This window comes from Eleutherodactylus coqui, chromosome 6, assembly GCF_035609145.1.
Source record: "Eleutherodactylus coqui strain aEleCoq1 chromosome 6, aEleCoq1.hap1, whole genome shotgun sequence".
Lineage (NCBI taxonomy): Eukaryota > Metazoa > Chordata > Amphibia > Anura > Eleutherodactylidae > Eleutherodactylus > Eleutherodactylus coqui.
The window spans coordinates 179,995,616-180,022,890 of NC_089842.1; the positions used below are offsets into that span (position 1 = coordinate 179,995,616).

The following is a 27,275-nucleotide window of genomic DNA, read 5'->3' on the forward strand; positions in this document are numbered from 1 at the left end:
GAGAAGACAAGGGGGCACACTGGTTGTTGGCCAAGTGCGCACATCAACCAATGGCATACTCTAACATAACCGTGTGAGGCGTTCCTTAGATTTTTGAGTCATTTGATGTTTTCTGCATAAGCGTGTCTTTCCAATAGGCATTTCACCCTTTTTTTAACCTTTCATTATAGCAAGTAACTTCCTTAATGTATGTTAATAATTGACTCCCTTTTTCGATATTGCCGAAATGTTTTAACTATTTTCCTTCTTGCAGGGATAAAAGAAGCAGCTGAGATATTGGAAACGAGGGGAACCTCAAAGGTAAATGAGTAACTTTTCCTAAGGAAATGAAATGTATTTATAGCATTTTTTTTGCTTGTGATTGTGTATTATACTGCAGGTCTTTTTGTGTCGTACTTGCAGAGTAGTAATAGATGACACTGCTGAGTGTCCAGCAGATGGGATGCATTTGGTCCACTCCTGGGACACGTCTAAACAAACTAAGGTTTCCCTGGCTTGCTTTCTCGTTAAAGAGGCACGCTGGTGATTTTTTTTTTTTTTTAGTATATATATATTTTTTCCATTCATCAGGATCGATGGGGATCTCAGCGGTGAGAACCCCATTGATCATCATAAAGCTATCCCCTATCCTGTGTATAGGCGATATTTTCAAATTGTTTTAAAAGGAGTTATCCCAAAATCGAAACTGTAAGAATGAGGGTCTTGCTCACAAGCTTATAGACTATGAAGAAATGGAGATTAGAGGTAAGAAGTACTTGTTCTATGCAATGGTCCAGCCATCTATTTATTATATACATATGCAGGAGGAAAAAACACTATCTGGCCATTATGACTTGCATTTTCCACTTTTTTCAATTGCAGTCTGTACTTCTGATTCACAATTCTCTCAAATAGTGGAAGGAGCCTGTTGTCTGTAGCATACACAGACATATCCTCCTCATGTAGGACAATGCATAGCAGTACCAAGCAGTGGAGATGTGAATAAATGTACTGTGAGAGCTAAGGGAGAGTGATTTACTATCCATCTGTGTGAGTCTGTGCATCTGCCCCCCCCCCCCCTACTTTTATAGACTTTCTTTGCTTCACTTTCTGACCTACCATACTTCAGTCCGCAGTATGAGATAATCTCACTTAACAGACAGTGGCCAACAAATTAGGAGGGAGGGAGACCCCTAATGGCCAGCATAAAGATATTTTTTTAGGTCAATAAAGGGATTTGCTAGTTATAACACTAACTATCATAAGCACAAACCGTTTGAAAAGTTAGTGACCTTTCTTTTTTTCCCCCACCTTGAACAGTACATATGAATAAAAGTAAGGGCTCATTCACACGGCTGTATGCGTAAAACTGCACGTGACGCTGTCATATGCAGCGATATGCAGGGAGTCTGGCCTATGTGTTTGTGTAAACAGGCAGGGCTGTGTGAATCTGCCGGCTTCTAGCACCATAGCTTGTGAGAGCTCTCCGAAAGCTGATCTCCTCCTTCCATCTATCTGACACGAGTATATAGGAGAGAGAATATTTTTAAATATCGGATTTGGCCTAGAAAAGGTAGCACTGTGTTTTTGTCTCCAGCTAAATAATGGATTATACTTCCTACCAGCGCCGGGCTCCTTGTACACCACTTAAGCAGGTTTGTCAGTGTCAGATGAATGGTGCTGATAGCGAAGAAATTCCGCCTCCCTAAGCTGTTATTGAGCGTGGTGCCGTAGCTTGCAGGAGGGAAGGCAGGTGGCGGTTCACTTCGCTATTTACTGATGCGCTCCAAAGACTCTTTACCAATACACACTGGATTATGCATTATTAGTGCTGCAATAAGTACTTTATTTGAAGATCCAGCTCCCCTGATGTCAGAAAAACATATTCTGTTACGTTATGTGAAATAAAATTAATTCGCTATAAACTAAGAACTGAGTGCTGCCCATCCTCTTGTTTGTCCTGGAAATGCATGACTAGATTGGCAATTGGGTGTTACCATTCCCCTTTTCAGTTGAACATGTCTCTGCGCAGTTCTATTGGTGTAGACATACCCTATTGACCTCCAGAATTATTATCTCTTAATTACAACGCCCTTTAGGAGTACCGCACAGTAGAGTCCGCTCCACATTCAGCAGCTATCGACTGTTACTGAAAGCTGACAGCCACCGGTATCTGCCACGATCAAAGTTGGCTGTTTAAGGTGCCGCAAGCAAAACTGGCAGCATGCCTAAATAGTCTGCAAAGGGGACATCCTCCTGCATCCCTGAAGCAGAATCAGAGGGTGCTGATGGGCTAGCATGGCAGCCCAGAGCCTATTGAAACCTCCCAAAGTTGCCACAGATAGATGTCTATTAGGCCCTGCTGGAGCCAGGGCTTGGAAGGCAACATCAAAAATTACGATATACTGAAATACTGTAGCATTGCAGTATATAATGTAAGCAATCAGATCGCAAGTTTAGGTCCCCTATAATTAATTCCATTTTTTATTTATTTATTTATTTTGTTTCAATCATTTTTTATTGTACATTTTCAGTAAACATTAAACAGTGTTACATTATATTGATCTGCAGTTACCATTCTGCTTAAGCGTGGCCACGCTGATTTCTCTTAAATCGTGTATCACGGACTTTTCCTGCAGAATACATTTATTTCTTAAAACAGTAAATACAAAAAATAAAAAATTAAAAGAAAAAAAAAATACAACTTTATGGTGCATTAATAAATAAAGGCATGTATCTGGCTGGGGGGGTAAAAGGTAGGGGGAGATGTTGGGATATGGGATTAGGGAGGGGATGGAAGTCTTGCTTATGACTTTTTTGGGTTTCCGAGATCCCTAAGGGTCCATAGTACCCGTATTCAACCAATTTTCAAAGGGTTTAGATGCTCTCATGGCGATCCACGGTCTCCAGAGATTATAGGACCTTTCGCGGTCTTTTTCTTCCTCTGCTCCCTCTATTTCGTATCTCATAAGAGTATTGAGTTTTTCTGTCCATATAACCCTTGTGGGAGGAGCCGTGGAGCGCCATAAACCCGGGACAGACATCCTGACTGCGAGGATGGCCAATCTCAGGAGATCAGCCTTGATCTTTGCCATGGATCCTGGGAGCATTAATAGTAGGGCCATTTTTGCTGTAAAGGACACCGTTGATCTGGCCATGCTATTGTAGAGGAGTTCCACACTTTTCCATAGTTCGGCTACTAGTGGACATTCCCACCAGATATGTAGCATTGTTCCTATGCTACTCTGGCATCTCCAACATATATCGGAGACTTGTGCGTCCATTTGGTGAAGTCTCAACGGTGTCCTGTACCATCGTGACAAGATTTTAAAATTTTGTTCTTGTATTCTGCTAAATTTGGTACTTTTGTGGCACATAAGGAAAGCCCTCTTCCAGTCCGTACTGGTGAACGTTATTCCCATTTCCCTTTCCCACTGTGCCACATAACTGGGAGGGTCGTCCTCCACCTCGCGGGCCACCAGCAATCTGTATGTCAGCGAGATTCCGTGTGTCACTGGGGATGCTGTCATGCATGCGGTTTCAAACTGGGTCAGCGGTAAGTTATCACATCCCCTGGGAGTCAGGGACTCCACATACCCTCTCACCTGAAAATATTTTAACCAAGCCCCTGGTGGGGGTCTGGTTCCTTCATAGAAATCTCTCAGGGGTCTCACTCCTGCCTGTGTGGTTACGTCTCTCATTCGTGGGACCGGGGTGTTAGGTAGTGACAAGACCTGGTTCCATCTCTCAAAGGCCTGAAACTGAGGGTTGGCTATAAGTGGGGTCAATGGTCCCAGGACTGAGATCAAACCCATTTTCTGGGCAAATGTGCCCCATGCTCTGAGTACTTCCCCTAATTGCGGCGAGATGGAGTTTATCTCTTTCAAATATTGTCTCGGAATCCACGGGACCGCTATAGATGCGATATTGTGCTCCAATTCTACCCATAGCTTCGTGCTCTTATCCCTTAGGAGAGATAGCACAAAATTGCCCAGGCTCGCCCTGTAATACAGGGTGAAATCTGGGAGTCCCAATCCTCCCTGTTCCTTGGGGCGTGTAAGGAGCGTGTGTCTGAGTCGGGGTCTACGGCCCCTCCAGACAAAGTTATTTATTAGCGAACGTATATTAAGCAGGAATCGTCTGTTGAGGTGGACTGGTAGTGTCTGACACAGGTACAGAAGTTTCGGCAAAGTGTCCATTTTTATTCCGTTTATTCTGCCTGTCCAAGATATATAAAGTGGGCTCCACTTTTCTAAGTCCTCTTTAAGTTTGGCAAGGAAGGGTTGGAAGTTTAAGTCGAAGGTCTGGGCAGGGGTTGCAGGTAGTTGAACTCCAAGATATTTTATTGATGTGGGCTTCCATTTAAACGGGAAAGCTTCTTCTAGGTCCAGCGCTTCTCTCTGGGGGATCGTTATGTTTAGTATCTCAGATTTTTGTAGGTTTACTTTGAAATTGCTCACCTTCCCATACCTTGCGAATTCTTTCATCAATATTGGTAGTCCTACCCTGGGATTTGATACGAACAGAAGAAGGTTGTCCGCAAACAATGCCATTTTATGTTCACAGATACCATCATGAGTGCCTCTGATTGATATGTTACTCCAGATGGCATTGGCTAGGGATTCCATTGACAGGATATATAGCAGGGGCGACAGTGGGCAGCCCTGTCTGGTACCGTTACGGATCATTATGGGTTCTGAAAGGGCTCCATTTATTTTAATCTTGGCTGAGGGGCCGTTGTATAGGGCCATGATTCGTTCCCTTGTCCTCTGTCCAAGGCCTATTTGTCTTAGGGTCCCCTCCAGGTATCTCCAACTGACCCTGTCAAAAGCCTTTTCCACGTCTACTGAGAGTAGACACAGTGGCTTGTTTTGGGCTCCAGCTAGGTTGATCAAGGATATAGCTTTGATGGTGTTGTCCCTGGCTTCTCTTCCAGGGACAAAGCCCACTTGCTCCTTGTGGATCAGTCCTGGGATATGCTTACCAAGCCTATTAGCAATCAGCTTGGCAAACATTTTGACATCAATGTTTATCAGTGATATTGGCCTGAAATTGGAACAATGTGTTGGATCTTTTCCCGGTTTTGGGACTACTGCTATATGAGCTTGGAGGGCTTGAGAAGGGAAAGTATTTTCCCTGGACACCTCGTTAAAGGTTTGTGCTATGAGGGGGGATAGTTCGTCTTTGAACTGCTTGTAGAAACGCGCCGTGTAACCGTCTGGGCCTGGACTTTTGCCTAATTTTAATTCACCAATACATTCTAGGACTTCTTCTTGGGAGAACTCTTGATCTAGGTTTTCTGCAATTTCCTGCTCTATTGGGCCTGGACCGAATTCTTTTAGGTACTCCTCTTCTTCTTTACTGTCGGTCCCGTTAAGTTCCTGATCTTTTACTATGTTATAGAGTCCGTCATAATAGCTGTGGAATTCATCTAGTATATCTCGTGTTGAGAAAGCTAAGTCCTCCCTAGATTTGTGTAGTTTTGCAATGAATGTCTGGGGCATTCGTGGATGTAGGGATTGCGCTAGCCTACCGCATTTGTCCCCAGATTCAAAGTCGATTCCTCGCATCCTGTCTCTGTAAGCTAAGGTTTTCTGGTCTAGGATTGCCTTAATCCGTTGCCGTAAGGTTGATATCTCTGCCTGTAGCCCAATATTTGGCGCTCTTTTATTTGCTAACTCCTGTTCCTGGAGGTTCGCCAGCAGGTCCCCCAGTTCACGTGCTCTCTCTTTTTTAAGCCTTGCCCCGTGCGAAATTAGTATTCCTCTCACTACGCATTTAAGCGCTTCCCATTTCAGCGGGGCCCGGGTTTCATCGTCCTTGTGGTCTATTATGTAATTTGCTATAGTGGCTTTAACGTCTTGTAAGCACAGGGGGTCCTTTAGGAGGTTGTCATTTAATCTCCAGTTCTTTTGTCTAGTGTCTCCCTGTGTGTCTGCGAATTCTGCATATACTGGCGCGTGGTCTGACCATATCAGGGGTCCTATTGAGCTGGTCGGCTGGGCGTCCAATAACGAGTGAGAGACCCACACACAGTCTATTCTGCTGTAGCTGTTATGTGCAGATGAGTGGTATGTGTAATCCCTGCCATCCGGATGCATGACCCTCCATAAGTCAACCAGACGCATCCTCCCCAATTCCTTGAGAAGGGCGCGTGTGGCGGCCCGCGAGACAAAGGACTTACCTGATGAAGTATCATGTTCCGGGTTGAGTGCGAGGTTGAAGTCTCCCCCCAGTATAATGGTTGAGCCCTCTGCAAACCTTGCTAGCTTCTCCAGCACGGTCAATCCGAAGGATGTCTGTCCCTGGTTTGGGAAATAAGCATTGGCAAATGTTATTCTTTTACCTAGCACTTCTGCTTTAATAAACAGGAAGCGTCCCTCTGAGTCGCGTAGTACGTCAAGGGGCTGAACTTGTAAAGTGTTATGGAAGGCGATAGAGACGCCCCCTGCCTTGCGGTTGGGATCGGGACTATGGTACCATGCAGGGAACCTTTTAGTGGAGCATGTCGGGATCTCACCCGCCTTGAAGTGTGTCTCCTGAAGCAGGAGAACTTTGATCCCTTTCCTCTGCATGTGGAATAAAATTTGGCCTCTTTTGGATGGTACGTTCAGCCCCTTGGCGTTGTAAGTACATATTTTTAAGCTAGCCATGGTGTTTTATAGGGGGACGTTGTCCTGTATTCACATGATCCTGACTAGTAAAGCGCGAGGGGGTAGAGGGCAAAGGGTTAGGAAAGCTAGAGGGGATAAGGGTGGGCAGCGGGGTGGGGGGATGCCAGCGCATGCCATTTTTCTTTTGTTTTTTGTAACATAAAGAGCACCACCTGCATATAAAAAGGGAAAAAAAAACACATAACAGACTAAAAAAAGGGGGGGGGGAACAAAAAAAGGGGAGCACAAGGAATCCCCACAACGGGGGGGGGGGGGGGGGGGGGAGGGGGAATAGAAACAAATGCAAACCATAGTGAGCAGGGCACAGCTGCCCACCAAAATATATTTCGGGGGAAACATTATGTCTTTTAATGCAGCTCGAGGCTGCGTATCCTATGTGGGAGGCGGAGAAGCCAAAAACAGAGGTCTCCCCCCGCCTTCACCATCGCCGTGACTCGCTCCTTGGGAGAGGGCGAGAGCTGTGTGAGTGGTGGTATACCATGAAGAACCGGTGTGAGAAAAGAGCGTTTAGAAAAAGTGATGGGGTAACATGCGGGTGAGGGAGGGGGGGGGAGAGGGGGAAATGGGATAGGACGGGGGAATTAGAGATAAGTGGGGAATAGAGAACAAGTGGGATAAAGGAGGAATGGAATAAAAAAAAGAAAAAAAAGGAAGACTGAGAGAGAAAGGGAAGAGAGGAGAGAAAGGAGAAAACAAGAAAAAAAAAAATAAAAAAAAATTTTTTGCTACTGAAGACGGATTTCCAGCCCGCCGCAGGGCCACCCCGTTACCGGGGATCTAGAGTGGGACCGTATTCGGTCGGTGAGGAATGTGAAAGGAGGGGGTTCTTTTCAATCCCAGAGCTTCATGTGTCCATTGAATCTGGGCCTTCTGGCAGAGGTGGTATTTTAAGTCCCATTGCCGTCTTGTTCTTTGGCCTCGCTGCTGCTTGTTTTGCGTCCCCCTTTTCCTGCTTTATGCCATTCTGGCCTTGGTGGGGGCACCGGGGGCCCTTTAAAGGAGGGCCAGTCTGGGATCGCGATGTGTGGTAGTTCCAGTGTACCTAGGAACCCTGGTAGATCACCCAGATTCTTGAAGGTTGCCGTCTTCCCTCCTCTTCTTGCTTGTAATTGAAGCGGAAATCCCCATCTATAAGGGATGTTTCTTTCCCGCATAGCATTAAGCAAGGGTTTCAGGGCCCGTCGTAGCTGTAATGTGCGTCTTGATAGATCTGGGAACACCTCAACTGAATGGCCCCTGAACGTTAGGTCTTCAGCTGTTCGCGTTCTTTGAAGTATTTGATCCTTTTCCTTAAAAAAGTGTACCCGGCAGATGACCTCTGTAGGTCTGGATGGGTCTGTGGGTTTCGGGCCAAGAGCGCGATGAACTCTATCTAGTTCCAGGTGATTCTCTATGGGTCTGTCTAGGATATGGTTGAAAAATGCAATGACCCAATCTTCCAGCTGGCTATTGTCAACCTCTTCCGAGAGTCCTCTTATGCGGAGGTTATTCCGCATGTGACGATTTTCAATGTCGCCGATATGGCTGGTTAAGTCCGCGATCTGATGCGCTTGCATTTCTAACAGTTGCGCATGTTCTTTTATAGTGTTCTGGATCGTGTCTTGATTCTCCTCAATTTCTTCCACTCTTTGTCCTACGTGTTTGATATCTTCTTGTAGTGCTGCGATATCTTGCTTGTGAGCTGCATCTAGTTTCTGTAGAAGCGAGTTCATTTCTGATTTTGTGGGAATCGCCTTTAGGTGGGCCTTCCAGTCCCAATCTTCCTCTACAGTCTTACCCCCCCTCACTGTCTGAGGTGCTGGTGCGTGTAACAGGCTGCAGTTTTGAGGTGGCTGTTCCCCCCCCCCCCCCCCCCCCCCCCGGGCCATTTCTTGCACCTTGTCTTTGTTTCTCATAGGAGTGCTGGTTTTGCTGGGGGTAGTAGTGCTTCTGGGACGCACAGCCTCTTCTATATGGGGGTATTCCTGCTGGGCTCGTGTCTGCCTCTGTGGGGGGGGGGGGGGGGCTTTGGGGTCAGCTCTGATTTTCTGTCTTGCCCCTGTCGCAGGGTTCATCTGCCCCTCTTCTGTGCCTCCCCATGCAGAGTGGGGGGTATGTGAGTCCCTTGCTTAGGCTTTACTGAAGCCTTTGGGGATTTCTGTGTGGGTCTCTGGGGGTATCTTCTCCCCTGTGTTGCCCTGTGCCTCAGGGCTGCTGCTTTCTGCTGGGTCTATGGACCGGGTGGGGGCGGGGGGGGGGGGGGGCGCTCTCTGTCTGGTGTACGGATGCTTCTCCTCCCCCCCCTCCGCGGCTCCCGCTGCTTCCCACCTGTACCTGGAGGGTTTCCTGGTCTCCCTCATGCCTCTCCTGTCTGTCAGCCTCACAGTCTGCCAGCGCTTCGCTGCGGTGAGTGTCCGGGCTGTCTCTCCCCCTGCGCTCTGCTGTTGCCGGTCTCCCCTCCACGTGCGCGGCAGTGTGCGGCGCCATCTTGGCTGTGCTTTGCGGCGGCTGCGGTCCTCCCGGGGAGCGGAGGAAACGTTCCATTGCTGCCGATGGTGGGTTTTTCTGCTGCTCCTGGCTGTCTGCCCCTTTTCTCCTTCCCATCTCCGGTGTTTCTTGCGGTTTGCGGCGGCTGGCTCGTCTCTACAGGCGGCGGTTCGGGCGGAAGCTGAGAGCACACACTACCTACTCAATCGGTGGCTAGCTCCGCCCCCTCTATTTATTTATTTATTTATTTATTTATTTATTTATTAAGGTGTTTTTTTTTTTTGTTTTTTTTTAACAGTTAAAAAAAAATATTAAAAGTTAAACCCTTCCTTTTTAAAAAAACAAACCTGTTAAAGCCCCAAATATTTTGTCTCGTCATTTACGTAGAAGTCTGAACTATTAGGCCTCATGCCTACGGCCGTGGCTGACTCCGCCAATGGAGTATCGCAGCAGAGTCCGTCACGACACCCCCCAAAGACCCCATACTCGTCCTGCCTGGCAAGCCGGCGCGCATGTGCAGTACAGCGTGTGACCGCCGACAATGCAGAATCACAGTGCCGCGTAATCACACGATACTTTAGCGATACCACAATGGAAGCTGGCCGCACGTATCCCACGACAATTGGAGCATGCCATGGTTTCTTTCACGTTGTGGAATCCCGCAGTAGAATTCCGCAGCGTGAACATTGAGCTATTAGGTACAGAAGAACCTAATAGCTGCGGCATAATGACGCGGATTTACGCTGTATACGGCCGTGGGCATTAGCCCTTAAGAACACAATATTTATCGTGTATGGTCCATTAAAAAAGGAATGGCAGGATTGTGTGTTTTTGTTTGTTGTGTTTTTTAATTTGGGCTCTCAAAAAAACGTGACTAAAAAGTAGTGGTAATAAAAAAAATTAAAAAAAAAAAAAAAAGTACAGCTCACACCACAAAATACAAGCCCTCTTGCAGCCCAATGGATGGGGAAAAAAGTTACAGGTCTCGGACAATATTGACAAAGTTTTAAGAAAAAAATTATTTAAATTTTAGAAATAGAAAATCATTTAAAACAAAAAAAAACAATCTAAATTTGGTAGCGCTGTAATCTTACTCACCAGTAGAACAAAGTTCAAATGGCATTTTTGATGCATTGCAAATGCAGTAAAACTGAACCCACCAAGACTGATCGCCAAAGAGAGCAAAAACAACCCGAAGCTATTTTTCAACTATATTAACAGCAAAAGGATTTGCAGGGAGAGCACTGGCCCTTTAAAAAATAATGCAGGAGAGATCATTGATGATGACGGAGGGAAAGCAAATCTACTAAACAGTTTCTTCTCAAGTGTATTCACAAACGAAAAGGAAATGCCACACGAGATGCAGGGGAATAAAATGAACCCATCACAAAATATCTCATACCTAACGCAGGAGGAGGTGCGGAAGCGACTAAAGAAGACTAAAATTGATAAATCGCCGGGCCCAGATGGATTACACCCAAGGATACTAAGGGAACTAAGTGACGAGATAGCTAGGCCGCTATATCTAATATTTCTAGACACTATCAAGACCGGTGTAGTACCATTTGGATTGGCGCATTGCCAACGTGGTTCCAATTTACAAAAAAGGGAGCAAAAGTGAGCCTGGTAACTACAGGCCAGTAAGTCTCACTTCAGTAACGGGAAAAAATTTCGAGGGGATTCTGAGAGACGCCATCGATGAGCACCTCAAGGAGAACAAGGGAATAACTCCTCACCAGCATGGATTCATGAAGGGTCGCTCATGTCAGACAAATCTGATCAGTTTCTACGATGAAGTAAGCTCTAAGCTGGACCAGGGAGAATCTATTGATCTTGTATATCTGGACTTCTCTAAAGCCTTTGACACCGTGCCACATAATAGGCTAATATACAAAATGAGGCAGCTCGGACTGGGCGAAAACGTGTGTAAGTGGGTAAAAAATTGGCTCAATGATAGAAAGTAGAGGGTGGTAATAAATGGTTCGTACTCTGATTGGACCACAGTCGCTAGCGGGGTGCCACAGGGTTCAGTATTAGGCCCCACTCTGTTCAACATATTTATCAATGACCTGATAGAGGGGCTGCACAGCAAAATATCAATATTTGCAGATGACACAAAATTATACAATATAATTAATGCAACGGAGGACAATGTGCGGCTACAAACGGACCTAGATAAGCTGGGGGCTTGGGCAGGAAAATGGCAAATGAAGTTCAATGTTGAAAAATGTAAGACTATGCACATGGGCAGGAGAAACGGATGTCACCAATATTCGATTAATGGAGTACCGCTAGGAAAAAGTGATATGGAAAAGGATCTGGGGGTATTAGTGGATAGTAGACTAAACTGGAGTAACTAATGCCAGTCAGCTGCTGCAAAGGCAAATAAAGTCTTGGGGTTCATTAAAAGAGGTATAGGGGCGAAGGATGAGAACATTATCCTTCCATTATATAAGGCACTTGTCAGGCCTCACATGGAATACTGCGTACAACTCTGGTCACTGGTGCTCAGGAAAGATATCACAGTGCTTGAGGGGGTTCAAAAAAGGGCAACTAAACTAATACATGGAACAATGGGACTGGAATACCCCGAGAGGTTATCCAAATTGGGATTATTTACTCTAGAAAAAAGACGGCTAAGGGGTGATCAAATAACTATGTATAAATACATGAGGGGACAATACAAGGATCTCTCCCATGATCTGTTTACACCCAGGACTGCGACGGTAACGAGAGGGCATCCGCTACGATTAGAGGAAAGTAGGTTTCATCACCAACATAGAAGGGGATTCTTTACTGTAAGAGCAGTTAGACTGTGGAACTCTCTGCCGGAGGAAGTGGTGATGGCAAAATCTGTAGGAGGAGTTTAAAAGGGGACTTGATGTCTTTCTGGAAAGGAAGGACATTATAGGATATAAATCTTAGGTTAATTGTTAATCCGGGTATACAGGCAGGCAGGTAGGAACTATTAGGGGTTGATCCAGGGAACAGTCTGATTGCCATTAGGGAGTCGGGAAGGAATTTTTTGCCCAAAAGGGCTATCTGGCTTCTGCCCTTGGGGTTTTTTGCCTTCCTCTGGATCAACACAGGAGGATAGACAGGCTGGACTAGATGGACAATTGTCTTCATTCAGCCTTACATACTATGTTTCTATGTAAAACTGGCAAAAATTCCTTTTTTCTTCATTTCATCCCACAGTAAAAATGAAGTTTTCTGGTACATTAAATGCCACCATTAAAAAAATAATACAACTTCTGGAAAAAATAAATCCTCTTACATCTGTCAATAAAAAAAAAATAAAAAGTTATGGCTCTTGGAAGGCGGGGAGAAAAAACAAACCTGAAGTGATAAATCTCTGGTACTTAACCCCTTGAGTGGCACGCCCGGAAAATTTCCGGGGGCGAGCTCCACTGCTCATAGTGACATAGCCCGGAAGATTTCCGGGCTATGTATCACTATGGGAGCTGCAGAGCACAATGCCACAAGCTGTGACAGTGTGCTCTGCCTGCACAGACCCACACAGAGCAGTGCAAGGGCTTTGAAAAACCAGCAGAAGATATTGCCGACATGTCGGCAATGTCCTGCTTTGTTTACAAGTTGCCATAGAGACCATCGGCTTGTCAGAAGCAAGCCGATGGTCTCTGTGGCAGGGAGAGCTTGGTGCTTGGCTGTCAGAGGACAGCTAGGTACTAGCTCTTACAGCAGAGATCAGAGAAAACCTCCGATCTCTGCTGTGTTAACCCTTTACATGCTGCAGTCTATGTGACTGCAGCATGTAAAGGGTTGTCACTGCAGCATGTAAAGGGCTGTCACCATCGGACCCCTGGAATGTGATCAGGGGTCCTGATGGGTCCCTGTGGAAGTCCCCTAAAAAGACAAAAAAAAAAAAAATTTAAAAAATTAAAAAAAAAAAAAAGTAACAAAATTATTAAAAAAATAAAAAAAACACTTGTCTCCCTTTACTTTGTAAAAAATCAAAAATACAATCACACATGTGGTATCCGTGTGCGTCGTAATGACCCAGAGAAGGAAGTTAATACATTATTTAACCCCTTAATGACATGGCCCTTTTTTTCTTTTTTTCCCATTTCTTTTTTCCCTCCCCCCTGTTTAAAAAATCACAACTTGTCCCGCAAAAAACAAGCCCTTATATGGCCATGTCAATGGAAAAATGAAAAAGTTATGGCTCTTGAGACGCAACTGCAAAACTAGTTGAAATTCAATGATTAGACCATTTTAAAAAACCTGCCCTGGTGGGCACGACAGGGTGGTAGGAAACCTGCCACTCAAGGGGTTAAAGGGGTTGTCTCGCGGCGAAAGCGGCAAAAAAATTTTTTTTTCACTTACCCCCGCATTCTGCCCTGTTAAAAAGAAAGCATAGGTTAGTTTTTAAAAAGCACATTGCACTTACCTGCATCAGCGTTCTGCAGCTTCTTCTATTCTTCTTTTAAAGATGGCGCCGCGGGTCTTCTCCCATGGTGCACCGTGGATTTTCTTCTCCTTCCTTGCGTTCCATTGCCGATTCCAGCCTCCTGATTGGCTGGAATCGGCACACGTGACGGGGCGGAGCTACGATGACGACGCGGTGAGCAGCTCTCCGGCACAAGCGCCCCCATTCACCAGGCAGAAGACCGCACAGTGCAAGCGCGTCTAAAAAAGCAAGAAGCCAGCGAAATTAGACGGAGCCATGGAGACGTGGACGCTAGCAACGGAGCAGGTAAGTGAATAACTTCTGTATGGCTCATATTTAATGCACGATGTATATTACAAAGTGCATTAATATGGCCATACAGAAGTGTATAACCCCACTTGCTTTCGCGAGACAACCCCTTTAAGTGGTTAATTTGTGACTTGTCCTATTTCCACTTGACTAATACACCTGTAAGCGCATCGTCACCATCTCCTAGCGTTTTGGCTAATGAGCTACAGTGACATTTCTTTCCATGTAATGCTGACTGGCCATTATGTGACCTGCTGTAAGTATATCATTACACATCGAGGAGTAAATCTGCACCAAAACCGGAGTGTGACTTTTGGTGCAGAATTCAGTCACTGCAGTGAACGAATAATGCAGTGAGAATTGGCATGTCGGCAACAAAGCTAGCAAGCTGTGGATATGAAAATACGCAGCATGACCATCTTCACTGCAGATTTTTTATTTTTTTTGTTAACACTCTGTTCTTAAGGCCCTTTTACACAACGATTATTGCTGAAAATTTGCTTAAAAGCCATCTTTTGAGCGATAATCGTTGTATGTAACACACTTTTGCTGAGTTCAGCAGGCAGCGCTGATAACAGTAGTGATGTATTTAGAGAACAGAGCACCCGCTGTACTCTAAATACATGCAAATGAAGCTAGCTAGCTACTAATGGGCTGATTAACCTAATGCAAAATGATCGCTCAAAACTCAGTTTCTGACAAAATTTGAACGATCATCTGTGCACCTTTACATTGTACTTTGCAAAATGCAAGCAAAGGTTCTGCAGCAATTCAGCTGTGTGAGAGCTCATCCTAAGGGCATGTACACACCGATATGTTTTCTGTCCTTTTGTTTCCTGGACAGTATACAGACCCGTTACAGCCTAGGAGGCTATGAATGCAATCGATGGTTCGTTTGAAATAAAATGTGTTTGTTTGATATTTTTTTTTTTTTGTTTTGTTGTGTTTTTTTTTTTTTTCGTTTTTTTTTTCGTTTTTTTTTTTTCTTATGTCCTATTCTCATCCATATGGCCGCCTGCAGACGAGCGGGTCGGATCCGGCGGCGAGAATTCTCGCCCCGGGACCCGACCCGAGCGCCTGCAGGGACGACCGCGTACACACCCGCGCCCGGCGGCCCCGGCTCTTTCATGTGCGGCCGGGTGAGTGACGTATCTGTGCGAGGCTCTGCGAGCCCCGCACAAAAATAGGACACGCCGCGGTTTGTTTGCCGCGCGACATTTCACGCGGCCAAACCGCGGCCGTCTGCATAGGAGTGCGTATTGTAATGCACTCCTATGCAGGCTTTGAGCGGCGGAAATCCCGCGGCGGGATTTCCGCCCGTGTGCAGGCGGCCTATCTCAGATGAGAATAGGGCATGCAATGCTCACGGTCTATGCTGGTTGGACAACACCTGGATGGGTGTCCATTTGCTGTCCGATGAAAATTTGCAACTCGAACCTTTGAATAAGACCGGAAACTACTTGGAAGCAAGAAATGCTTTTAACGGTTTGTTTCCTGGAAGCCTAATGTGAGGCTCCACTTTTTTGAAGCTGTTAGCAGGGAAATTATGAATAAAAGGAATGCATAAAGAAATTCTCATCCCCATGCTATCAGCGGAAAACTGAGGCAGGCAGCCATGTTTTTGCTCTTGAGTGCCCAGTGGGTGTAACTACCGGGGATGCGGAGGTTAGTTTTGCAGTGCAGTTTAAGGTGGCCCAAAATGGGGAAAAAAAGGGAGTAGAATGTGACTATTTTTGCAGTGGGGCCAGGTCGTGCCTCTGTACCTGGCCAGTCTTTTTGCTATTGTTGGCCCACAGCCATCTTGCTCTGTTAACCACATGAAGCACGAAGCATGTCCCTAAAATTTTGACAAGGTAAATATTATTCTTGATTCGAGCGAGTGCTTTACGGACTTCCATTGTTTTCAAGTTTGCAGAGCACAGAGTTGGCATTATCCTATAACTGTGTCCAAAATGTTCATTCTCGTCCTTGTGAGCACATTTCACCTCCGGCAGAAATACTCATCATGTGCTGCATTTTTCCTCCGTAATAAAGAGATTGTATTACTTTTTATTTGCTTTCCTAAGTTACTCCTGAATTCACAGGAGGATATAAAAGTAAATGAACGGGATAATGTGTTCTAGGTTGTGCACTGTAATTTAGGGTTTATTTATTGCCTTTGGGTTAACCAAACGCAAATGAGAAAGCATACAGAATATTGCAGTGCAATGCAGAGGTAACATGCAAGCTACCAAGTAGTACAGGTGTGGGGCACTTCTTGGCTATACCAAGGGAAAGGTGGCGTTCGGCCACAGGCTCCTTCGCTGACTTTCTCTCATGGGTTGCCAAGTATAAAAGAGAAAATGTCAAGTCCAATCTTTCTGTTTCTGCGCCTTTGTTTATTTCTGATGCTTCTATTCATATAGAGGGAGAGCAAAGGTTCAGGCTCATAATGTCCTCTGATTGAGGGCATTTGGCGCTTAGTGTTTTCCGTAAGGGAATATCACACACAGATTAGACCCCCCCCCCCCCTAACGGCTATGACCTGTCTGAGTTACTAAAGGAGTTGTTGGAATACCCCGTTATATGATATAGTCCTTAAATGAATATAAATCTGGGTGAACAAAGGCAAAATACTGCAGTAGACACATTGTCTATCTGAGGTCAGAACTGTGATGAGCATCTTGGTGGAATGTAGAGTAAACCAGAATGATTTTCCATGCCTGTGTGCGCTTTCACATGACCAAGGAAATTGCGCAAGATGTATCTTGCAAGACGCACAAATATGAACCCATTCTTTTGAACGGAGTCATATACATAAGTGGTTTTTCTTTTTCTCCCATATCGCGGTGCAGGAGAAAATTGCAGCATGCTCTATCTTTGCGTGTTCTTCAGAACGCATCTTTTTTTTTTTTGTCTTCACTGGGACAGGAAAACACACTGGGACAATGCAAGGTTTCGCTTTTTTTTAAAAAAAAGGAAAGACTTGCCGATCCTCCGATGCAGCGTAAGGCCGCCCTGTAGTATCGCAACCTCATAGAAATGATGGGACATGTTTTTGTCAAAACGCCCCGCGTCTGTGGGAACGTCACACAAGCGCAATATCAGGCCAGGCTTCACGGGCCAATATCACGCGTGGCCGTGTGTAGGTAGCCTAAGGCTGGTTTCACTCACATCATGGGGTTTGTTTTTTTTTTTACTTTTTTTCCCCCCAATTCACTATGGGGCACTTCAACTAATACTGCCTAAAAGTTAGGCAGTGCATGTTAAGGCAGGCAATTGTAAAATTCAACAGATTTGTTTTGTTAAACCTTTTCAAAAAGAAATAATTGAAAATTTTTTTTAACAGAATCTCCATCCAGCTGTGATGAACCTGTCATGTTTTAAGACGGTCTAGTGTAACTTTATACCCACCTAATAGTTGGCTTAGTTTGTGAAAGACTGCACCAAAATTTTGTACAAGTTGAAAAAGGTGTCTGAAAGTGCCTAAAAATAGCGTCTCCTATGCTGGCTCCACCTTCCCCTCCTCTTCCCCTTGCTGTTGGGGTCCTCGACCCCCCCCCCCTCCTTTTCTCTATCTGCACAGCCCCTTTTGGACAGACCATCAGGAGTTTTGGCATCCAATACCACCTCTACGCTGACGACACCCAGCTATACGCCTTTTCCCGTGACATCTCTGCACCTTTCCTCCAAAACATCACTGACTGTCTGTCCGCTGTCTCTAACACTATGTCCTCTCTCTACCTAAAACTAAACCTCTCTAAAACTGACCTCCTGGTGTGTCCGACCTCATCCTGACATCTTATCTCCGTGTGTGGCGCCACCATAACTCCCAGACAGCACACCCACTGCCTTGGGGTCATATTCGACTCCGATCTCTCATTTACCCCCTACATCCAATCTCTTGCCTGAACATGTCAGCTGCACCTCAAGAATATTGCAAGAATGCGCTCTTTCCTCACCGCAGACACACTAAAAACACTTATTGTTGCCCTCATCCTCTCTCGGCTCAATTATTGCAACTCGTTGCTGATCATGCTCCCCTGCACCAGACTCTACCCCCTCCAATCCATCCTGAATGCAGTAGCCAGGCTCCTCTTCCTGTGCAGGAACGCCTCTGCCCTGTGCCAGTCACTGCACTGGCTGCTCGTTAAATACAGAATTCAATTTAAACTCACTACCTTCATCCACAAAGCCCTCCACAGTGCAGTACCCCCCTATATTGCCTCCCTCATCTTTATCCATCACCAAGCCCGGGCTCTCCGCTCTGCTAACGAAACTAGACTGCGCGCCCCTCTGATTCAAACTTCTCATTCCCGCCTCCAAGACTTCTCCAGAGCAGCACCAGTCCTCTAGAACGCACTACCAAAGGATACCCGGGCAATCCAGGACTCGCAGAACTTCAGGCATACTCTAAAAACGCACCTCTTCAAAGAGGCATACCACATACCCTAAACAAACCTCTCTGTACGCCGCCTGATAACATGCTCCCTGACCTACTGACTGCAATCCTTGCCAGCCACCATCAACTGCCGTCACACGGCCAAATGTCTGACCATAGTCTATGTGTATAGCATCCCTCACTCTCCATCTCTCCATACCGTGCACATCTCCAGCCCCCTTACCTTCTGTATCACCCCATTACTTGTAGTATGTAAGCTCGTTGGAGCAGGACCCTCACCCCTATTGTTTCCATCAACTGATTACTATGTAACCGTGGTTCTGTAATTTTTGTACTTTTGTCTTTTTGTATTTCCCCTGTTTTTGTAAGCGCTGCGGAATATGTTGGCGCTATACAAATAAAGATTATTATTATTATTAAAAATACATAGTAAATGTGGTGCGATGCATGCATGACTGGTTTCTGGTGCAATCTGCTCCAGTATGCTCTTGGATTGTTCTGATGTTTTCCTAATATGCTTCAAAAACGCCAGACAGGACAAACTTCTGGTGTGGATTTTTTGTTTTCGGTGCTTTAAGCTCCTGTTTAACATTTAGTGCATGAGGTATGTTTTAGACCTCTACAGGATGCTGGGGGTGTATGGCCTCTCGTAAGCAGTAACTTAATCCCCTTGTTAATCGGAGCTCTCGCACATCATATCCATAGAGGTTGTACCATTTATGTCTCATGTATGAAAACATATTCCACCATGGATTGACCCACAAGTCCGTTTGTCTCCCATTCGTATTTTGACCTGGGTTCCACTACTGGGTATAATGGCTTTTTCAAACTATATTTGGAAACGTGACTCTTCTGTTCATCTATAATTTACATAATAAAGCTGTCGGTTGTCTGTGCAGAGTCCTGGTATACATGATGAGCAGTATTTTTCAGCATTACTGTGATACAGCGATCTTATTAGCTTCAAAGCATTTGTAATTTTTCGACTGCTTGGGGCATATCAGCCATGTACATATTAACAACATTTGGGCATACAGAGACTAGACCATTTTTAGATATGGTAATTGGTCGGAAGAAGCACTGGAGCAAATAACTGACCCAGTTAATGATCACAAAATAGAAAATGTACTGTGAGGACCAAATTCCATGTACAAGGTCAGTGTGTCTAGAGTCCCTATTGGTAGTTCCCGATCAATACGGATGCAAAGAGTTTTGCATATTTATATATGTCTAGTGAAGTAGTCTTCATCAATGGCCCATTTCAAAAGCTTATGCCCAATTGACATGAGTGGTTTATTTTTTTTACTATTTACTGTGTTTTGCAGGAAAGTGACCCTATTGCTGCGACTAGTTTTTTATATTTTTTCTTGTGTTCGTACAATGGACACTAGTGAGGGGACAAGCAAGAAAAGCCAGGTCTCCTACCTAGTCTTTCCTCCAAGAACAAATATGGTATTCTAACCGATGCCATTGATAATCCAATGTGTATGGGGCAGCCCAAATACTATCTGAGAAAATAAAAGTTCTATTTTAACGGGCCTTATCCTGTACTTTTCTTAGAGGCACTGGAAGTGCTGCTGGAGTTGTGATTTATACCCATGCTTCCTGTTGAAATGAGCCCTGCAGTAAACTCTTTAGATGCCCCTGTCACCTTTTGACAGCAGCTTTTAAAAGACCTGACAGAGGGAGAGGAGCGCTTTCTGTCACCCAAACGCCACATCCATGACCATATCACAGATCCATTTACCATGGCAGCCTGGGATCTTGTGATAAGCCTCAATGCCTGCCATGGACATCTGCCTACTAAGCCCTACAAGGCTTAATGGGATACTTGTAAAACTATGATACACTGCAATACTGAGGTATTGCAGTATATTGTACATGCGATCAGGCAGTCTCCAGTCCAATTCTCCTATAAGCACTAAAGAAAAAGTATAAAAAATAAGCTTTCAAAAAATGCAAACTCCCTCCTCCTCCTTTCCTACTCATCACATGACTTGTACCATGTTTGTAATAGTTCGATTTGGTAAAATATCACATTAATTATCCCACGCTGTGTACTTTATTCTGATGGCGATCACTATGTTATAATTTGTGCTTTTTTTTGTTACCAATCTCCAATAAATAAAAATTGAAGGAAATTTTCATAAAAGGTCAATCTAGAAAGGCAGGAACCGGGTCAGCAGCTCACTCCAGATCCACAGGAAGGCACATACATGTTTGACTATCCAGATAAGCAAACGCCTTTTGAAATGAAATCCAGCTCACCCAGAGGCCCGGAAAATGTTAACAATCCACTTTTATTTCATAACTGTTAAAAAGCGATGACCACCACTACAAACACCTGGCTTACGCGTTTCAGTGCATAGCTGCGCTGTTAGTCATACCAGAGGTGAACCACCAACACGCAGTTTTAAAAGCATATATATAATTACAGAAACTTGAACATCAATTAACAGGTCACATGATAGAGTAGTTACCAACATCATAATAACATCTCCAACTTGTTACATAATACCTGAATATATTAACAATAGCCCTGTAAAGATGTAGCAATCCAAACGGAACATGGAATTCATAAACAATGATTGTTGTTACAATCACATAGAAATATGAACTTCATATGTTGATCCAAACATGGATACCGCACACCATGTAACGATTTGTGCTAGAACAAGCCACATCTATTACCTTGGGCCACTCTTAGACAAGTGTTTTTTTGTGAGCGTTTGCCTGTGTTTTTACTGCATATTTTGTGCAGTAACAACCCTGGCAAAGTAAGCCAATGGCACCCCCCCCCCTCCTCCTAGTGGCATAGTAGGCAGCGTAAAAATTGGTATATTCAATGGAGGTTAAAAATAATTGAGATTTCGCAGTTTATTGAGGAATTTATCACCTCTGGTATCTAATCAATAGACTGGGTTCTGATGTAATGGGTGATATGTTAAATGCTAGATATTGGAAATATCGTTTGTCAGGAAAATTTGTTTCTTAAAAAAAATGGATTAAGCATAAATAAAATACTGGCTATAAAACTCCATCAGTGGCTAGTGGGACTAGAATTTGTTTCCACAAGGTTAGCTGCTATTTCCTGAAATGCATATAATTTTAGAAACTAGTAATATGGTACCGCGTGTATGGATCAACAAAATAATGAATAATCCCAAAACATGAATGCATGATATTAATGTACCATGGGTGTGGATGGATAACTCTTATAGAATACATGTATAGAGAGAGGGGGAAAAAAAGGGGACTGAAAGATCTAATAAATAAGCATCGTAACCTGTATATTACTGAAATAAAGAAAAGCAAAAAACAGTACACAGCCAATAAATTCAAAAATAAAGCATGAGGTCACTCCTGATATTGAATCTATTAGGTACAGTACTATTCAGATTGTGTGTAGAAAACACTTCTCTTTTAGGCTGCCTGTCCACAGGCGTTGCGATATCGCCGCGGGAGCCGCTGTTCAGGAGCTGGAGCCAGCAGATGGATCTCCGCGGTGAGCGATTTGCCGGACGCGAACAGAGAATCGCTATGATTCTCTGCTTGTGGACAGGGGGTGCTGCGCTTTCCACAACAACGCTATGGAAAGCTTGCACTGAATTCCCCGCGGCCAGACTATCACCGCAGGGAACACAATGCCAAAAGGCCCGTGTACAGGCAGCCTTAAAGGGGTTGTCCCGCGCCGAAACAGTTTTTTTTTTTTTTCAACACCCCCCCCCCCCCCCCGTTCGGCGCGAGACAACCCCGATGCAGGGACTTAAAAAAACAACTGCACAGCGCTTACCTGAATCCCCGCGCTCCGGTGACTTCTTACTTACCTGATGAAGATGGCCGCGGGGATCTTCTCACTCGGTGGACCGCAGGGCTTCTGTGCGGTCCATTGCCGATTCCAGCCTCCTGATTGGCTGGAATCGGCACGTGACGGGGCAAAGCTACACGGAGTCGGCATCCAGCACGAGCAGCCCCATTGAAAAAAGAAGACGACCGGGACTGCGCAAGCGCGGCTAATTTGGCCATTAGACGGCGAAAATTAGTCGGCTCCATGGAAACAAGGACGCTAGCAACGGAGCAGGTAAGTATAAAACTTTTTATAACTTCTGTATGGCTCATAATTAATGCACAATGTACATTACAAAGTGCATTAATATGGCCATACAGAAATGTATAGACCCACTTGCTGCCGCGGGACAACCCCTTTAAGAATGAGATGCTCAATACCTACCAACATTAAAGACGACACAGATCTATTGTGGGAAAATAGCATCTCTTAGAAACCCTTCAAATGTTTTACACACAATAGAAGTAAGCTTTACCAGCCTGTTTTTTCACTTTTTGCCCCCTTTTTAAATATTTGCACTATATTGGCTTAAAGCCAATAAAGTAGAACAGACCCAGTCAGGAAGCTGTCAGCTACTTTCAGCCTTATAAGCTAAGCTATTGACCTGCTGAGTGTGGGAATGTAAGTTTTATACTCCTTCCTGATCTTTTTCCTGGTGGGAGCATCAAAACCCACCACTCAGCGGCCATAAGAAGTAGTCTGCGCATTATAAAATTTAAACGTGTGGACTACATGCCAGCGCCTCTCAATGCATTCAGTAGCGGCTTTTGGTGCTTGCACTAGGGGAATGACTTGGAAGGTGAGTATAAAACTTCCATCCCCAGAATCAGTGGGTCAGCTACTTTGAGCCCATAAGCTTAGCTCAGAGCTGACAGTAGCTGACAGTCTCTTTAAATGTAAGAAACAATGGTCTATTACATTACTTAATTCCCTTAGAACCAGTGGGTGTATGCTGATAGGCCTCAGCAATTGCCTATTCTAATGTTTTTAAGGCAGCTCTGCCCTTCTTTCTGGGTTGACATTTTGTGGCAATCGTACTTTATCACTCAGCAACTCATCTGGCCTTTCCCTTTTCTCTGTGAATACACTGGCGACATTATTTCCTTAAAGGGCCAACACTTTCAGTAATAATCTTTTTACGATTTATATCATTGAAGAACAGTTTTAAGGGTCACTTTTATCCTTTGGCAGTCAGTCTTTCTGTCTCCATCTTTGCTGCTTTTATCTGCTTTTTATGTAATTTATTTTTTTCCCTAATAGGTTTTTAGTGTTTCTTCGCTGCCTTCTTGTTTTTAGTAGTTTTAAATGCTTTCTTTTTGTTGGTTATTACCCCCTTTTACATCTTTTTTGAACCACGTTGGTTTCTCCTATTCCCATTTCCTTGATTCCTGTAAGGTATGAGCCGCTCACAGTAAGTGCTTATTTAAGATGGTTTTAATTTCCCATTTATTGTCTGTATTCCCGAGGACATTTGTCCCAGTCATTAAGGTTTAGGGCATCTCTAAGCCAATCAAACTTTGCCATTCTAAACTCTAGTATTTTTGTAGCTTCTCGATTAAAACTCGCTATTGAAAGTCAATTGGAAATTTACCAGATTACGGTCAAACTACAATAATCTCCCAGGTGTTCCCAGACCTGCACCCCTGTTGTCCTGTCAGCTCTGTTGGTTAATATTAAATCCAAAATTCCTCTAGTTGGGTCCTGTACAAGTTGAATAAGGTAATTATGTTTTATTATGTGGCAGAATTTTTTTTTTTCTTTTTTGTTTTGTTTTTATGATTCGCAGGTTTCGGCTTTCCAGTTTTTCGTTTAGATAGTTTAATTACCTCCATTGAGATTTGCTGCTTCATCTATTTGACTCAGTAATAGTTTTCTGAGGCTTCTGTTCTATTTGGTGGCCTATAAAAAAAAAAAAATAAAAAAAACACCAATAAGGGTTTCAAACTCCCCCTTTTTGGGGTTTTACAATCCCTTCAGAACAGACTGTAACCCTGTAAGTTCACCGACCAGTCATTGTGGAAATTACAGAGATCTGCTTGGATGAAAACAATGTCATAGATTTTCCTCAGACATTACTTACAGTTCGTCAACCTTATTGGTCCGTCTTCTAGCATTAATATTCATGCAGTTTAGAAAGTCTTGGTTATTTTTATATTGTATCCCTACTAACTGTTCTGCCAGTTTTAACTGTACTACCTCCTCCCATTGCTACATTTCTATTACTTATTCCTAGGTCACTGTTTACACTGTGTTCCCCTCTAGCTCTCTAGTTGCCCTCCCCCCAGTCCTTAGTTTAAACGCTCATCTAACCTTCTAGCCACCTTCTCCCCCAGCACGGCTGCACCCTCCCCATTGAGTTGCACTCCATCCCTACGGTAGAACCTGTAGCCAACAGCATAATCATTCTAGCACTCCAGGAACCCAAACCCCTCCTTCTTAGACTAACTTTTCACCCACTTGTTTGCCTCCCTAATTTCACACTGCTTCTCTATCGTGGCACTTGGTACAGGTAGTATTTTAGAAACAAATTCTTTAAAGATGTAAAAAATGTAAAAAAAAAAAACTTTTTTAAAAATTAAAATCACACATATTTGATATCGTCGTATCCGTAACGCCGCGTACAATAAGTTGAATACAGTTTTTAGCCTGCACGGCAAAAAGCGTAAAAAACAACAAAAAAAAGGCAAAATGCTTTTTTTTTTCCAGTTTGCCTCCCATAAAACGCAATAAAAGTGAAACTCAAAAAAAGCTGTATGGTACCCCAAAATGGTACCAATAAAAACTACAGCTTGTCTCGCAAAAAATAAGCCTTTACAGAGCTCCATCCATGGAAAAAAAAAAAAAAAGTTTTAGGACTTGGAATGCAGCAAGTTAGAAAAAACTAAATTCCAAAAACAGGGTTCTTATCACAGAAAAGTGGAAAAACCTAAATAAATCGTTGGAATCATACCAACCCGCAGAAAAAATGTATTGTCATTTATGCTGCATGATCAACGCTATATTAATATATATATATATATATATATATATATATATATATATATATCAGGGCACAGTTGTGTGCCAGAAACGTATTAGTGTTTCTTGTAGTGGTGGTTTTCTATTTTAGGAATATTAAAAAAGTGAATAAAGTGAATTTTTAATATTTTTCTGGATGCCTATGATGGAGCTGGAATTCATTTCCAAGGTATTCTAAAGGGTGGTTTTCCAATGCTTCTGGTTGGTCTATTTAGAAGTCCACAAATTCCTCTAGATTTGAGCAGAGTAAAAGCTAGAGTGCAGTTTATTATTGAAAGGATCCATCTAACTTTTGGAATCTAGTTCTTAGATCCGGGAGGGTTTTTTCCCTTTAACTATTTAGTCCATAGTGCATCTGACTGTGCAAAACATGATGTAAAACCTTGAGAATGTGAGCCGCGACTCCAACGGTAAATAAAAGATGTGGAGGCTACTTCCAGATTGGGAAGCATAGTTTTTTGTTTAGCTAAGTGTTGGCTTGGCTGACTACCATGAGTGCTGCCCCAGCAGATTCTAGCTGGCATTTAAGTTTATTAAATCTTTGCTGACTTCTACAGATGACTTTCTGGTTTTGTTCTCTGCAAAATATCTTAAAGTAAAGATTGAAAGGAGTTATCCCTAATGGGGGAAAAAAAACCCAAAAAAACAGTGCCACATATGTCCACAGGTTGTATGTGGTATTGCATTTTGGCTCATCTTACTCCATTTATAATGGAGTTGAGTTAAATATAGAAACAAAACAATGTGAGGATTATTGCAGATATACCTCCATAATTCCCAATAAAATTGTACTCTCATCCAAAGGGGGAGGTGGAGGGTAGAAAGCAAATCGTCACCCCCTATTCCTAACGGAATACGAAACGCAACGGGGTTTCTCGGGATGGTGTCCCCTTCTTCAGCCAGTACATAAAGTGCATCACATATACTGCACATTATACATATTTTTATAAAAAAAAAGGTACATAGACCTTCACTTACATGGTCACCGCCATCTTCCCTCTGATACACCAGGAGTACTACGTGGAAGTGGTAATGATCACATGACTTTATCCAGGATATGATTTCATTACTATAATGTAATTCTGTACTATGTTAAGAGCTACATGGTCCTCTTACCACACATGTTGGGGTCCTGAGCAACTGAGCCCAGTTGATCAACTATCAAACTACTAATGACCACTTGTCTGTCCAATTTGTGTGTGTGACGTGTGAGTTACATGCAGAGCCAGACAGCACCTGTGATATCCGCTATTATTGGTCTTAGCTCCGCCCCCTGATCACATGACTGTGACATCATCGCAGGTCTTTTATCCACCTTCTGCAGTGAATGAGGAATTATGGGAAGACCACACCCCCCACAAACCCCCTGCAGCCTCAGTTGCAATGGATATAGCAGTACTCAGTCTGCCAGTTTGTACCTGGTTTTCAGACTGCTGCCCACCTCCAATAAATGACACCTCACAAATGTACACAATCAGCTTTTAGCTTTTCTCTCACACATCACATGATTTTGATGTCATCACAGGTCCTTATCACATACGTAGCGGGCAGCGCATATTGGCCAACAACATTGAAGCATAGTTCTTTATAAACCACTATCTTCACATCTAATGTCATCTCAAGGGCTAATGCTATCAACACCAGTCCAGCCTTTATACAATCGTCAACCGTTGCACAGTGGTGAAACAAACCATCGCTGTCGTGCAAACATGTTACCACAGACGGTTCAACTTCACCGTGAAGCTAATGCAGCTTACATGACACTGTGACAAGCCACGATTTCACCTCCGCCACCAGCTGAAGTTTGTAAAACACTTACAGCTCATATGAGAAAACTTCATAGCAGAGCTGTGTGTGTGACGTGCATGCAGCAGAGCTGTGCGGCGCATTGTGCCACCAGAAACACTGGGACTATAATTTCCTAATACTAGTTGATAACCTCTCCTGAGATTGGATCATCAATAGTATTCTACCTGGAAAACCCCTTTAATAAATGTCCTCAGTATACATGGATGGCACCAGAAATTTTGAGATAGAAATTAGCATAGCATTCCTCAATCATCAATACTATCAATTTAAAACAGTTATCCATCTTGGCAAATCCAAATCTCGGCAATTTTTTTAGAAGGTTACAGTTTCCCCCTCCTATCTTACAGAAGCTTGTTCTGGTTTAAAAAAAAACAAAACATA

At 43.8% G+C, this 27,275-nt stretch overlaps 1 protein-coding gene across 7 annotated transcripts in view; it reads left to right on the forward strand.

The window, feature by feature from the left end:
* Positions 1 to 27,275, forward strand: part of NUMB (NUMB endocytic adaptor protein) — a 127,710-nt gene that overhangs the window by 45,428 nt on the left and 55,007 nt on the right. For all 7 annotated transcript variants that reach the window (XM_066608349.1, XM_066608355.1, XM_066608352.1 and 4 more), the window contains one exon: positions 254 to 300. The gene's annotated coding sequence lies outside the window, so the exon portion shown is untranslated. The remainder of the gene's footprint in view (positions 1 to 253; positions 301 to 27,275) is intronic.